Source organism: Atta colombica, unplaced genomic scaffold (genome assembly GCF_001594045.1).
Source record: "Atta colombica isolate Treedump-2 unplaced genomic scaffold, Acol1.0 scaffold228, whole genome shotgun sequence".
In the NCBI taxonomy this organism is placed as follows: Eukaryota; Metazoa; Arthropoda; class Insecta; order Hymenoptera; family Formicidae; genus Atta; species Atta colombica.
Genome location: NW_017259325.1, coordinates 807,149 through 820,079, shown reverse-complemented (window position 1 = coordinate 820,079; position 12,931 = coordinate 807,149). Strand labels below are relative to the sequence as shown.

General features: G+C 32.6%; 1 protein-coding gene across 3 annotated transcripts in view; it reads left to right on the top strand.

The window, feature by feature from the left end:
* The first annotated feature begins 706 nt into the window (after positions 1-706).
* The window catches only part of LOC108688337 (protein phosphatase PP2A 55 kDa regulatory subunit), a 26,701-nt gene continuing 14,476 nt past the window's right edge, over positions 707-12,931 (top strand). For 2 of the 3 annotated variants that reach the window (XR_001931786.1, XM_018194559.1), the window contains exon 1: positions 709-1,153. The gene's annotated coding sequence lies outside the window, so the exon portion shown is untranslated. Of the gene's footprint in view, positions 1,154-12,931 lie in introns of all 3 variants that reach the window. The other variant, XM_018194560.1, reaches the window with a different exon arrangement.

Sequence of the window (12,931 nt, the reverse complement as noted above, 5' to 3'; positions counted from 1 at the left end):
AGGTACCTATATATATATATATATAATACATTACTACCGACCTTCATTGTAATTAGTATTACAATGTAATTATATACTAATATTCGTTTTTTTTATATAGTTCTTCATGAAATACACAAGATACACATATTACACAATAAAAGATGTAAAGTTGAATATTTCAATTTCAATTTGGAGTAAATTTTAAATTGTACATTCAATTTCGATTTTTTTAATTTTAAATAAAATTGTATTTCCCGAATTTATATAACAAAATTATAAAAAAAAATTGTTTTCTATATAAGTGTACCTTCTATCGTTTTTATTTTTTTGTAATTTAATGCGCTCTAATATTAAAAAAACAATACAATATCATAGATTCGCGCAGTTGTCGAACACAACTGTTGCACTCGACTCGGAGGATTTCCTCAGGCTTTACTTGGACTGCCGCGCTCGACACTCGCATAGACACTCGTGTAGAATCGTGTCTACTGTCTCATTTCATCGTGTCAATTCGTGGGGGCGATGCGATGTAACTCAAGGCGACTAGCGAGGGCGAGATTCGACGTGATGCGGTCGAGACTGCGAGAGACGAGACGCGACGCGATCGGCGATGTATCACGATGTATGTAACTCGGCTCGGTTCGGTTCGGCGTGCTCGGACTCGTAAGCTCGAGCGAGCTCGAACAGCTCGGTGGCCGGTGGTGCGAGGTGCGCCGTAGTGCGAGTATTCATTTGAGCCTTCAGTAGTAAACACCAATCGGTGTGAGACAGAACGGTGTAGAACGGTGTTGAATGATATTGCCCTGTTACCACGGTATTTGGCGGCTCGGCGTGTTGCGCACGAAAAGGAGCGCACAGTGTTGCACGCATCGTTTCCTAAAAAAAAAAGAAAAAAAAAAGAAAAACATCTGTGATCGCGTCGGGGTCAAAAGATCAGAGGGGATTTGTACTTCGGAGGCGGATCTCTGCATTACGGCGACGGAGTCATCGACACCGTGTGTTATTGGACGTAGCTTCCAACGTGAAATCGTCGTCCTGACGCGTGCGTTTCGAGGGAGAAGATCTACCTGTGCGTACGAGACGAGTACGACGACGTAGTCGACTACGAGCGATCGCACTTGTGACCCGCCACCACCGCCGTCGTCGCCAGTAGGATCCGTTATCCTTACGGGTGAGTTTCCTCAATGAATTCTCTATTCTCAGAATTATTACTACGGATTATTTGTGCGGGTTAGCGCCGACAGCGACGGCGACGGTGACAGCGACCAAGCCGCGTTTAACTGAGATCTGCGGCTGGAAAGACCGCAGAGATATCCTTCCTCTTTAGTCACCCAAGGCGCTTCTTTTACATTGTTTTACGAAGATACGCAATGTTTTTCCCGCCAATCGTAAACTGCACTAACGGATAATTCAAATTGTGACTTAATTTTTACTCGTTTTTTACTCGTTTTTTTCGGGGGCATGAATTATCAGTATCGTGTCTCTCCTTTTTCTCCTCCTTCGTCAAATGTTTTAAAAGTATAAATGTATTTTTTTACATTAAATGAAATACATGAATAATTATGTTTTTTTTTGTAAATCCTCCTTTTTTTTGTAAATAGACGAAGATATGTGATCTTCCAAAAACGTTGGTTAAAGAGGGGGGAGAGAGAGGGAGAGAGAGGGAGAGAGAGAGAGAGAGAGAGAGAGAGAGAGAGTAGAGAGAAAGAGAAGGGCGAATAGCGATTATAATATGTAATTTTAATCATTCTCAAAAAATTAGCACGTTTCGATTAGTGTTAATTGCGAAAATAATAGCACAATCAAATTTCAGTCGAATGTCGGAAATATCATCGTATCGTGACGCACGTGCGTTTGTAAAGAATGGCGCGAAAACATTTACCTGATCAGAGCTGTTACATGACACTGTACACCTGCCACATTCGAAACCTGATCGCTGACAGAGTTCTCTGGTAAAAAAAAATTGATAGAGAATGATAGAAAAATCCTATCGTTTTGAATATGGAATCTAGTAATGAATTTAAATTCATTAATTTGAATCAGATCTTGTAGAAATCTTGTACAAATTTTACAAAAATCCGATAAAACACTATAAAATTCGTATCCAATCTGCTCGCGAGGTCAACGATAGAAAATTATATAAACTTATAGAAAACGGTACAAATTGATGAGAAACTCTATTATTCTCTATCATCTTTTTATATCCATGGTTAATAGGTCTGTTTTTTATTCCTATATTAGACTGCAAGTCTAGAACTCTCTTTCTCGCCACATATTTTATATATATATATCTCATTTTAAGTTTCAAAAGTGTGCACTAATTCAGCCAGAAAAAAGACTCACTGAATTAGTCAACTTATATTTTTCGAACAATCGCCCAAGTTGATGAGAATGCGTGCACAAATGCGTTCGTAGTTTCGATAAATTGAAAGATTAATTCGTTTTCTTTTTTGAAAATTTAAAAAAGTTATTTATAATTCAAATCATACTTAATATAAGATCGAAAATTATTTTATCTAAAAATGGGTACAAAGATTGATAATTAGGAAAAGATTATAATTTGAAATTGGGACAAAATTGTCGTATATAGTAATGACCAGCGTAAAATCAATAGATTTTTAAGTGAAAATGACCAATAATATAGCGAAAAGTCATTTACATTTTTACGGAAAAGTCTTATATTGTAAATTATTAAAATTCACATTTGAAATATTTAATGTAAATTTTTTTACTGTAACGTTATAAAAAAATCACTTCTATACGTATACATGCATATATATATATATATATATATATATATATACATATACGGTATGTAAGTCAAAACGATGCATTTTTAAGGAAAAAAAATGCTCAAGCTAAACTGGAACAGAATAACATGAGAATTGGACGACTGATATCATTCATTCTAAAGCCGAAAGAGATATGTTGTGAGATATGAAAAGGAAATGAAAAGGAGAGCTTTTAAAAAAATTATGAATACCCTATTGCAATAAAGGAAATCAGATATTTCATATAGTACATACATACATGCAGCTCTGCATAATACGCGTCGTCCACTGCAACATTTGTCGCATTTTAAGTACGAACCCCGTTATCGAAACGGTAGATGATCGTTGAAGATCAGTGGATCGCCAACACCTCGTAATGCTTAGTAAATAAGTCCTTTCGATTACGCCCTCATCGTTTATTTACTAAAGACATTTTTATAATAGAAATATAGGTATAGTAATAATACGTTCGTCGAAACCAAACTACGTCGAAATTAACTACGATTTAATCATCACAAGTAGATCTGCATTTGATTGTTGTCGATCCAGCAGCGAAAGTTGATAAAAGAAAATGATTATTTCATTTCTAGACACAGCAAGATTCATTGAAACAAACAAGTATAATGATATTGGCTCTTTGAACTACTTCAAAATCAATAAACCAGAAGAAGAAAAATGCAAGTAAATGTTTCTACTGTTATCTAGTCATCTTCAGTACAATTTTAATAATATTGCACTAAAGATGACTGGATATAAAAACAGTCGAAACATTTACTTGTATTTTAAACGATAAAAGATCATTTTGCAATAATATCCTGTAGTTTGGCCTGTATCGCCTCCTTATCGTTTATTAAGATTCATTGATTTGGTCGAAAATATATTGAGATGTTTATTCTCTTATGTACACGTAAACATCGATGTTGTATCGCTCCTTGTTCTGGCTTAAGGACCCTATTCACATCTACTAGATTAAAAATCTATATAGATATTATGTGAGAATAAAATTTGATTATAGCGTTTGCATCAATATTATTACGTAAAAAAATATTATTGTACATTATTATTATTAAAAAAATATTGTTATGTAAATAAAATATATAAAGAAATTATGCAAAACAAAGTTATGTAAAAGATTTCAAGTAGCACACAGCGTTTATAAAGCGTTAATAAAGCGCTCAAAAAGTGCATATGTACGTTTTTTTAACGCTTTTCAAGCGCTGCAGTGCTACTTGGGATTATGTAAATAAAATATATAGGATGTTTCAAAATTCGCATCCGCGGAATATAAGATATGATACTTTATGGTAAAAGAAACAACTTTTTCTTTTTACAAAATTGCGTCTGACTAATTTTTCTTCAGCAGGTTGAAGTTAATAAATAAACGCCAAAATTATTTATCGGACGCCATTTTATTAAAAGAAAAAGTTGTTTATTTTAGCATAAAGTATCACATCTTGTATTTCGCATGCGAATGTTGAAACACTCTGTATAAAGAAATTTATATGACTTAAGTAAAAAGTATTTCATATAAAAAAATTGATGATAGTGAGAGGACCGTTTTTTGCTTTACTTCTATGGTATAACGCAAAAGCAAGTTACATCTCATTAATGCATTTCGTCGATATCCTGTAATCAAAATGAATCGAAAGATGAAATGCATCGTCAATCGTGTTAACGCATAATTAATTATTTATCGATTCTACTGCAGCATTTTGGAGTGCTGCGAAATGATTGGAGATAATTATAAATTATCGTAATTAGTCTTCAATGGCTAACATTTTTATCGTGTTTGCCATCTAATTTTGGAGGATAATAGTAATATTATCTACTTATTGATATTCTAGTATCATTGTCCGTTACAGCGTAGGGCAGTTCATTGCTAGAGGATTGATTTGAGATTAATTTTAAATACCTGTGAACTCGATTCTGTATCTGTAAAAATAGAAGTTAATCAAATCTTTCGTTTAAGACAACGTCAAATCGAATCAAATAAGATATACAATTGTACATGTAATTACTTAAAGATCGAAAAAGAGAAAGAAAGGGAAGCGTTTTCCTTACGCTCTACACTGAAAGAAAAGATTGGCTGAATATAAAATTTTTAATTGCAGCAACCAAGAAGAATTAGTTACTTCATTACTTAATTAAAAATGCCATACTATATTTTACCATCTAATTTACTGCAGCAGCCAATCTTTTCTTTCAGTGTATCAATTAAGATTCCTTGCAAATGTACTTGGTTAATTTTATGACGTAGAACTAGCAGAAATGCTGACGAAAGTATTATTGTGAAAAAATATTGCAGCGACGACAAGTGACTTCCTCCACCACATCTTCTCCTATACATGCGCTCACCTTGTATTAGATGGCACCTGTTTTCGATTCTGGACTTCGATAATCTAAACACGATATGTTCTGTGTTTATTGCACACATGTTTGACGATTACGATTTACGCAACAAAGATGTTAACAATCATTGCTTGATCAGCGGCCTATCGTGAAACTCAACAGATTGACATTTGAACAAATATGTCGAATGATTTGTATATTGATTTTTAACTTGGGTTTTGTTTTAAAAAATTTGCTCGAAGTTTCTATATATTGTCACGATAGATGATGATCAAAACTGCTGGAAGGAGCAATTAGATTAGAATGTATTGTACTTACATTATGATTATAATGACAGATACGTTTCATTGATCGTTTTTTTATTTAATCAAGAAATTAATGTGTGTATCATGCGATTATTAATTTCATCGTCTCAAGGTTGCTTGGCATTATCATGGCACTTGGGAACGAATGTTTTCTGCACAGCGTGATATTCGAGCGGAGACGAAAACAAAAAGACGAGCCATGGTATATTTCTCTCTGAAACACATTAACAATCTCGCATAACGCCAAGTATACATATCCGCCGGTGTCCTCGGAGTTTAAAATATGAAAATATTACCGTGACCTTAAACGCACGCGCGCCCTTTTTTAATAATACATAAATCGTTATTTGCTTATTAGTCGGGCAAGGTCCTCCAACTTGCTCTCACCCTGAGCACCCCAGGCATTCACGTCGCGTGGCGAGATACCACCGATGTGAATTGAATTCTGAATGTATCCAGTGTTCACCTTGGCCCACTCTCTCTCTCTCTCTCTCTCTCTCTCTCTCTCTCTCTCTCTCTTATTTTCTCTTATCTCTCTTTTTACCAGTGAATAAATAAACTTATATATACTTATATACTCTCGCAAGTAAGCCAAGTTTTTAAAAACAAGTTCTTATTTTTGTCATCATCTAAATCCGCAAGTTGTTTCATAGAACTTCGCACGGTGCAATAACGCTGTTTCAGCATCACATTTCGTCTCCAACTGTACTTATTGTTAAATAAATGCGCGCTGTATGTAATGCAAATCGCAAGTTCCGCACAAGGAAGCTTATTTCAATACAATCATCGAAGATGAGTCTGACAGATTTAATACAGTTTTATTTGAATTTGCAATAATCTCTCACTATTGTATGCAAGTTTGATTGCCATTCTTATTATTATAATCGTAACTTGTATCTTGATGTGAATTATGTAATTATATATAAAATCATCAACAGGTGTTATAGGATATCATCTAATTGTATAGGGAATATAGGATATCTATATATCTACGCTGTGTATAATCATAATCAACATAATCAACATAGTAATTGAATAGTACTGTAAGAGATAGATGAAATCCCGAAAAAAATTGTTTACATTATTGGTTGCGTTTAGCAGAGAAAAGTAATCAGTCAGCGCTAAGTGATTTTTTAATATGATTGATTCTTGTCTTTAGTTCTTCGTTGGATCTAAGTGTTGGAAATCACTTTACTAAAAACCAATATTAATCATGTTAAAAGATCTAACTGATTAGTTTTCTCTGCTGAACGTAGCCACTGTCAAAAGTGTCGCTTTGGTCTCAATTTTGAAACTCATCTCGCTTGCGTCAACGTAATGTATTAGTATTCTTTTATAGTAGACTTGGTTTCCTTTCACTAGTTGCGACGTTGCGAGTATTATACTAGCATGGAACATAGTTTTCAAGTAGATTTTGGTGTTTTAATTTCGTCAAACTTCTCCTAACTAAAATTAACCTAATGAAATTAACTTTATCATTCTTTTGGTTATTTCAGGATATCATAATGCTATGCAAATAAATTTTGTTTCATCATTAATTTGATCAAATCAAATAGATACACGTATATTTTTTAGAATGAACACCTAGGCAACCGTTAGCATTTTACAATTGAAATTCTTTTATATATTTTTTCGCTGGATCGATTTTTTCCTACTGTCACGAAATCTAAATTCTTACCAATGTTTGCAGATTCAATAAATATGAATATCCTCCTGTATTGTCGTCGAAAATAGTGCATCATATTGTACCAAGCTTCAAATAATCGGAAAGTTAGTTATTTAGTCGAAATTTATCTTTCAAAAGACTGTTATTTCTTGTTTTGTCACAGAGATAGATTGCTTAATGAAAGTCAATACGCATCTTCCAGTTTGTGTTCGGGTAACGTGCAATGGAGAGCAATTGCGCTATTTACCTTGCTATTAATGCGTCGTTGAACGTTCGCTTTGTGTAGCTATCTGCCTACTTATTGTTTGTTAGTCAAAACTATCATTTTTGAAGTAATTTCAGCGAATATATCCGTTTTATTCGTACATATTGCGTTCCATTTTTATTTATAATACTTAGTCGTTTAGAAAGCTAATTAATTGAAAAGAAATAGTGCCTAATTAGCGCAGAAATTAAAGCGAAAGTCTTTTATATCGGAAAACTATATTCATTACCATTGTGTTACGTCGCATTGCATTATAGAAACCATTTTTTACTTTAATCCCTTTAATAAGTTTCTATTAAAAACTCTTGTCGAGTCCATTATAATTAATTGAGTACAAAAATGAAATGTATAGACATGTGTATGTGTATGTATGATTTTTTTCATCTTTTATATTATTTTGTTCCTCGAAGAAAAAAAAGTTAGTCGAAAGGTTAATAACGACACAAAAATTGAAGCAATTTCTCATTATCGATGCTCTTTGCCATAATGACCTGGCGAGCTCGAAGACGCAGGCAGTTACTTACTTCTCTCAATAGCGACATATCAATAAATGCATTCGACTCGCGTAAGATTTCAAACCTTTAGCACTACTATGTTTCTTTACTACGCGGTTCCCCAAGTCAATAAAGCCACGACCTATCGATCCGTCCTCTCTGTCTTTCTCTTTAACTGCATTCTATCTCTTCCGTCTCTTCCCGAAAGCTGGCGCGGCACTACAAAAGGGAGATAAATATATAAAAGATAGATACATCTTTCGCCAAGGATACTCGAGCTCGAAGATATAACAGAGATATATATTTATTATCTCTTCTGATCACGCGGGCTACATTACTTGCAGGAAATAAGAATGCTGTGCCTGTATCTATGCCTGCATGAACATTGGAGGGGACTTAACGAACGATTCTATATAATTTATTTTAGATATTGAAATAATTGGAGAAATCGATATCATATCTAAAGATCGTGATTATGATTCAATCAGAATTAAGCATTTTTGTTTTTATAACAATTGATGTTTCATACAGTTGCATCCGCTTTTGCAATCCACTTATTATATATTTATTATATCTAAATTATTATCGTATATCTATTATTATTCAGAGTATTTGCGCAAAGTATTATACAATAATTACGAAACGACTTAATATTCTACTAGAATTAATTGATTGACAATATCGAGACGCTATATATAGTTATATATACCTCTGTATATAGCTATACACTGTATATACAGTGGCTTGAAATAGCTTTTTATTATAGGTACACTTCTTGCTCTAAACTAAATTGTCGACAAGCACATACCTCGGGAAGATATGAATTTTAAACGAACAATTTGATATAAAAGAAACAGGACAGTGTGTTAACCCATGTATTATCACATCTCGACTATCTAGGTCACCACTATCGCATAGGGTGACTGTGTCAATTCGACAACGTCGCGTCTGTCAGTACTTAAGGATCTAGCCGCGGTATCAACTGAAAAATAGAAATTATTCATCTTAGCGGCAGGCAATTGCAAGAAAGATGCTCACAAGATTGTCCGTGGTTACTTTGCTAGTGAGCTTTTCAAAAGAAATCGTCGTCCGCGAAGAATTTGCAGGATCGTTGGCTTTTAGAGCCAATTAGTTCGATGTATAATAACCGGGATAGGCTATTTACGTTACTACGTTGTGTTATCTGATAGGTGTCGTCTATTAATGGCATATCGATGGACATTTTTAATAAAAGGTAGGTAGGCTATTAACATTAACGCGATGTATTTTCTAACATTGATGGATGGAACTTTGCTTGATGATACGTGTAATGTTATCATTCGAAGTGTCATGGACAATGATGGAGTGACATTTTATTTGTGATAATTAAATAGATTTCAACATTGCATGCACTTACTCGTATATAGGTTTTTAATATGATTATGTGTAACATATTTTTACATTTATAATCATACATATTAGTGTAATAATATAATTCATAAAGGAAACAAAAAGGATATTTGAGATATCCGCAATTATTATATATGTTTTTCTTTCTTTGTTGTTTCATTGTTTTTTTCTGTTGCGGTTTGAAGAAGCTTTCCTGTCCGACTCCACTTTCATTTCGCTTTGGAAAGAAAGAGAGAATTTTATTATCCCACATCTCTTATGGAGATACGATATTAGCGAAATGTCGTTCAAGGATTCGCTATGAATATATATATATTTGTCGCATTTCTCATATATTTTTTCTTGTCATGTATTTTTAGATGAGATAAATTGCTCTATAGCTGAATAAAGATCTTATCAATAAATGACAATACATTTAATATACTCTTGTATTTTGTAACGTATCAATAAGGTCTTATCGATTATAAAATAAATCGAATATACTCTTCCTAAAAAAAGAAAAGTAAAGCAAGTTTGAAATCTTACAAAAGCAGCAGGCAGCTATAGGGATTCATTAATGTCCTCTTCACATTCAATGTTAGTATAGATACTACTGTTATATACGTATTATACATTCTTCCAGTAATCCAACTTCTTTCTCTTTATAACTTCATTCCTCATCTCGTAAAAATCTCGTAAAAATCCTAACGTAAAATATATTGTTAAAGTTTTCTGTTTTTGGTCATCACTGCAATTAATCGATAAATAAATTACGATTTAGTCAGCTAAAATATTTTATAAAATATCTTATTGTAATAAGCGTTTCAGTCTGCGCTTAATACAAAACTAATAATAGAAAACTTTTCGGATAACTGATGTTGATCATAACATTGAATAAAAATTACGAACGCAATGTAATTTTAATAAATAAAAATTGCTGCGGGCAGGTCTATATGAGTTACGACAATGTCGAAGAAAGCTTACTGCGATGATAGTTGATGCGATGCATTCTTTAGGAGATAGAACATTCGGAAAAGTACATGATTAGTATGATTAGTACAATTATATAATAATTGGTACAACTGTCTCGGAAACATACGGAAATTACAGAGATGCGACATTGTTTCTTTCCTGTACGACTTTCCAACACTGATACAGCAGTCCTTTCATTGTGTTTGTTTTGAGTTAGGATCATTAGTATTCATTTAACGGCGATTTCAGCTCTACAAAGCTAGCAGGATCCAAATCAACAGAATCGAATCTATTGGAATTTTTAGTACTCATTTTGTATTAAATTGTACCATTAATGATAATTTTATACCGTGTATTATTTCGAAAAAAATCGTAGCGCTGCTAGCTTAATATTAATTCTGGCAGAACCGATTTAAAATAAAAGAGAAAAAGAAAAATAATATCAGAAATCAATAATTCTGATATTATTTTTCTTTTTCTCTTTTATTTTGAATTGCCACGATTTTTTTCGAAATGTACGATATAATATTATCATTATTAACAGTACAACTTAGTACTAAAAATTCTGATGAGTCCAATTTGATTCTGCTAATTTGATCCTGCTAGCTTCATAGAGTTGGCGATTTCACTTGTCTGCAATGCTTATTTGCTTATCCGACTGCCTTTATTTCATTTCTTCGGATTATTTGCATCAATAACATACAAATTTCGAAGCATCGAATGCCGTGACGCTCGTGATTACTCGGTAAAAATTCATACGAATAAAATATATTTTCGGGCATAAGGCATATTCAGCTGGAAAATTATATTTTCTGGTCCGGATTCAAGTCTTTGCGTCTATCATAACGTCAGCTCAGCTCTGTTTAAACTATTTATCCGTCTACGAGATTATCTTTTTTTTTTTGGCATGAATATTGTGAATCAGATATCCGTAATGCAAGTCATGCAAGTCTTTAATCTTGATAAATGAATAATTATTTTGTTTAATATAGCTTATATTAAATTGATTCTATGCCATACTGTCGAATCAATTTTGAATTAATTAATAAATTATGTTGAAATTAATAAATTTGGAACTAGAATTTTAAAAAATATTAAATTTAAGAAACATTCCAATATACTATTAATTATCTCTCTCATGAAAACAGAATATATTTGAGTCTATGGTTACCGAATAATTTATTTTAATTTAATCTCTCATCAGATTTCCTTTCTTTTATAAGGAACGAGAATCTCTATTTCTATCCTTTGCTCAAACAGAGAAATGATGATGGAGCAGAAATGTGTGATCCGTTCGTAAATTAGCTCATATAGTGACCTTACCATTTGAATCGTAAAAAGAGATTCACCGGTAGTAGAAATTAGCGTAGATATTCAGCCTTGTCTCTAATCGCAAATGGCGTTTTACACCTCGTATCATACTATGTCGAATCTAGATTTACAAAATAATATTTTTAATACATATTATTAAATCATCGCATCTATTTCATTTATTTTCATAAAATTTAATTGCAAATTATTTGAGACGAGTAAAAAAAAGTGTTTTGGCAAATATTATATTCATATTATATTCACTTAAATATTACAATTTTATATATATCGATTTAAAAACGAAAATTTGCAGTGTGTATGCAAATACAAAAGAATATGTTATACTTAACAACGCATACATCCTTCAACAATATATTTATAAAAAACCGACGTGAATAATCATTTATATTGCCATGTGCAATGTGATTATGAGACATAAGAATTGTAATCGCAGTGAAATATCTTCGCGAAACAGACTGCAAACATCATACATCTTATGTGCATACATTTTTTTATAACGCGATTAAAAGAAAACACGAAACATCTGTATGATATATTGAGAAAAAAGTATCCTAAATTTCAATAAATATTTATTTGAATAGTACTAAACCAACTAAATATTTATTAAATAAAAAAATATATTTATTTCGTACAAAAAATATTAATTTAATTTAACAGTCTTTTTTTTATTAAGTAAATATTTATTTATTATTAGTAAATGTTTAGTTGGCAGTATTCAAATAAATATTTATTTAAATTTAGGCTATTTTTTTCTCAGTGTACGGGCGGCCGTATCATACTGGCTAGATCGAAGATTGCTTCTCTTGAAGATCTGCGTTCGCGTCTTTTAATTAATAAAAAAAGAGCCAGCAGGTCCTTTCTGAATGGTCAAAAGATATATAAACGCGAACGCAGACGCAATCTCCAATCTCTAGCGATATCGGCAAAACGTTAATGATCGAAAAAACAATATATCGAATGGATCGCATATATGTATTATAATAGGTTGCATATTTATTATAATAGGTTGCAGGACATAGAACATAGGACATAGAGAGTTGGGTAAACTTCAACTTTCATGTCCTGCTTTCTATTATGTGTGTCGTCTACAATATACGGAGTAAGAAGTAAGAGTAAGAAATTGATCAATCATAGTCGATTATTCTTCTCACATTCGATTGTGATTGGTCAATTTCTTATTCCGTGTATTGTACTAGACAACGCATTACGTATTGCGGCCTGCGACCTATTATAATTTGAAATACGTACGTTTCACTTGCGACCTGCTATGTCTGTGTTGCTATATTGAATTTTAGCTATATAGGTAATACCTTGGTAATACACATCATAATACGTCGAATTAAATAAGTCGCTGTTAAATATTCGCAAGTGTGATGCACACTTGCGATTTGCGTAGCTAATCAACCAAGGTTTATCACGCCTTATTT